The 3,613-nt window shown below is 45.4% G+C and overlaps 1 long non-coding RNA gene across 1 annotated transcript; it reads right to left on the bottom strand.

Moving 5' to 3' along the window:
• Window positions 1-1,473: 1,473 nt before the first annotated feature.
• LOC310758236 lies at window positions 1,474-3,166 on the bottom strand. Its single transcript, XR_014545658.1, has 3 exons — window positions 3,023-3,166; window positions 2,708-2,839; window positions 1,474-1,615 (listed from the first exon to the last, which is right to left on the bottom strand). It is a non-coding gene; the product is annotated as an uncharacterized lncRNA (long non-coding RNA).
• Window positions 3,167-3,613: the final 447 nt, after the last annotated feature.

Genomic DNA, 3,613 nt, shown 5'->3' with positions numbered 1-3,613 from the left:
TATCCTGCTTAATCATTTGCATTTCCAAGCAATGTGCATAAAAGCAATCCACAAGGCAATAAAACAATACAGTGGTACCTTGGTTTACGAACTTAATCCGTTCTGGAAGTCCATTCTTAAACTAAAACCGTTCTTAAACCGAGGCGCCCTTTCCCTAATGAGGCCTCCTGCCGCTGGTGCCCTTTCACCATTCAGATTCCATTCTTAGACCGAGGTAAAGTTCTCAAACCAAGACACAATTTCTGGTTTTGCGGAGTTTGTAAACCAAATCGTTCTTAAACCAGACTGTTCTTAACCATTGGGACCCATGCTGAAGTGGGAAACCTCTCAGTCCTGTGTTTTCAAGGCATGAGACAAGCAAAGGATGGGTGAGCCCTTAGTCATGTGCATAAAGTTCAGCAAAGAAGATACGTGTCTAATATCAGTCTAATCTCCTCAGGAGGGTGTTCCACAAGCTTGGGCCGATCAGGGTTGGGTCCACATAACTGAATGCATGGAAACTGTGGTGATCGATCAACTTGATCGATCGATAGGGCGGGATACCAGACTTGATGGGGCGGGAGTCCGCAAGGTAGCTTTGGATGGTGATAACATCGTGTGGACACTGCAAAACAACTTCAGGGCTGGAGCAGCACCAATTCCACAACAAAATGCCACCTGAGAAGACTCCTAGGAGAAGATTATTACAACAATAATTTTATAATAATATTAAATTTATTATTTATACCCTGCCCATCTGACTGGGTTTCCCTAGCTACTCTCGGCGGCTCCCAACAGAACATTAAAAACACGATAAAAGATAAAACATTAAAAACTTCCCTGAACAGGGCTGCTTTCAGATGTTTCTAAAAGTCAGATAGTTGTTTATCTCTTTGACATCTGGTGGGAGGGCGTTCCACAGGGCGGGCTCCACTACTGAGAAGGTCCTCTGCCTGGTTCCCTGTAGCTTCACTTCTCGCAGTGAGGAAACTGCCAGAAGGCCCTCGGAGCTGGACCTCAGTGTCCAGGCTGAACTATGGGGTTGGAAACGCTCCTTCAGGTGTACTGGCTGAGGCCATTTCGGGCTTTAAAGATCAGCACCAACACTTTGAATTGTGCTCGGAAACGTACTCGGAGCCAATGTAGGTCTTTCAGGACCAGTGTTACAGCCACTCCCAGTCATCAGTCTAGCTAAGCACGAGGGCTTAGCTCCAAATTTTGATTAAACAAGAGGCTTCTGTCACCTTGTTGTACTGAGCCCCGTTAATAAACGTCAAAACCATAAGCCACAACATAGCCGCTGTAGAATAAAATGAATGCCACAGTAGAGTACTGGCCATATGGACCACCCCAAGGAGGGAATTCCACAAGGACAGGGGCCACCGCTGAAGAGGCCCTTTCCCACATGCCCAGCCACCTAATAGATCTCAATGGCTGGCATTTTAAACTAAGCATTTTAAAACTACAGACTCAAGTTCGTTTTTGTTCTGCTTTGTTGTACATTTCTTCTCATGCCACCATGTTTCCCCTCACCCAGCAGAGTCCTGGTCTCCCTTCTGTTCCTTCATGTCATGGAAAATAACAAGCCTGCTGCGTCACCTCTTTACTTCATGCCAGCCGACAGTACGGACAGGTCCTGTCAATGAGGGAAATATTATCCATGAGTTGGAAATAAGGACTTGTCTTTTCATACCTCCGACCAGCACAAACTTGAGACATGAAGGCTGTGTACACACCAAAATCTGAAGCTCATCTCCCTTCCCCAAAGGATCCTGTAAACCGTAGTTTGTTAAGGGTGCTGGGAAATGCAGCTCTGTGGGGTGTGTGAACTATAGTTCCCAGGATTCTTTAAGGTGCCTGTATGCTTAAATGTATGGTGTGTACACAGCCGCAGCAGATATCTTCCTCTTAGTAGTTCCCAAATTTATCATTCCTTCGTTCCCAAGAAGCAAATGGCTGGCACCCAACGTTGTGTGTGCCTATCAGTTTTCAGCCCTAACTAGACACTAAACACTTTCTTGGTTACAGGCTATATGTGTCCTTTGGGGACTGTGTGCCAGAAGAATTAAGAGCAGCAACTGTGTCGGTGCGCAACACATGGCTCCCTTGACCGTTGTAAACTCCAGGCATCAAGTCTGGTATCAGCAGCTTGTGGTTAAGAGGCCTGGGTAGTGTTTTCTGCCTATCAATTTGGCCTACATGTTGGATTCCGCTTTTGTTGCCAGACTGTTTTAGGGTCTGCACTGATGGTAGGTTTGCTCTGGATGGGTTTTTTCTCACAGTGCTTTCTTTGTGAATTTGATTCTGTCAAATTGCAGCTTTTCTGAAGACCAGAGCAGTTACCGATGAAGAAAAGTGAACAATGACATAGCATTCTGAAGGGGATGATAAGTATTATTAATAATACCATTTCACTGTAAGTAACTGAAAGTACAGTCGTACCTTGGAAGTCAAACAGACTCTGTTCCAGAAATTTGCTTGACTTCCAAAATGTTCGGAAACCAATGTGTGGCTTCTGATTGGCTGCAGGGAGCTCCGGCAGCCAATCAGAAGCCACGGAAGCCCTGTCGGATGTTCAGCTTCCAAAAATAGTTCACAAACCGGAACACTCACTTCCGGGTTTGCGGCGTTCTGGAGCCAAAACGTTCAAGAACTAAGCTGTTTGAAAACCAAGGTACGACTGTAGAAACTTCAGGATGTGCTCTGCCAGGAAGCAAGAGTACCTCACCTAGGCCAGATTCATGCCAGCGCCGGATTTAGGGTGGTGCAGGTGGTTCCCCCATATTGGACACTGAGCTGGAAGGGTGCAAAATCATCATCATCATCATCATCACCACCACCATCATCATCATGGTACCTACTGAGAAGATCCATTAAAAAACAACCAAAAGAAATGACTGGAAATAAGAAATATTGGGGAGGGGGCACCAAATTTTGTCCTCACTCAGGGCACCATATTACCAAAGTCCCACTTCAGTTATCAAGTAATGATGATTTGATTCCTCCCTCCCTCCTTGTTCCCAATGTTGATCTTTATTCCCACCTTTTTCCTGATGTAGATCTTCACTCATTCCTTCTTCCCTGGTGGTGGTGGAATCCATTTTGTGGTTCACCTCAGGTGCCAAAATGTCTTGAGCCGACCCTGAGGAATGCTGTTGGTCAGGCTTGCAATCTATTGTGAAAGTGGTAATCTGTGAATTAAAAAAAACAGTAGCTTGTGCATTAGGAGCATTTTTGCTGCTGCTAGTTTAAATCACTGAGGGCACAAGGAGAAGAGGACGAGATGGTTGGACAGTGTTCTAGAAGCTACTAACATCAGTTTGACCAAATTGCGGGAGGCAGTGGAAGACAGAAGTGCCTGGCGTGCTCTGGTCCATGGGGTCACGAAGAGTCGGACACAACTAAACAACAACAGCAACAATTTTAAATCAGCCTTCCCCATCTTGGGCCTATGACGTCAGTCCAAAACAGCTGGAGGACAGCAGTGTGGGGGTGCCTGCTTTAAGCCCTTAAATGACCAAGCAGCACACTTCAATGACAATAACAAAAGAATAATGTAAGATGCAAAGAAGAAGGTAATGGAAGACGTGCAATGAGGATAAGAGGAATTAAATATGTAACTTGACTGATTACA

This window comes from Podarcis filfolensis (assembly GCF_964270895.1).
Source record: "Podarcis filfolensis genome assembly, chromosome: 3".
In the NCBI taxonomy this organism is placed as follows: domain Eukaryota; kingdom Metazoa; phylum Chordata; class Lepidosauria; order Squamata; family Lacertidae; genus Podarcis; species Podarcis filfolensis.
This window is presented reverse-complemented; position numbering and strand designations above follow the sequence as displayed.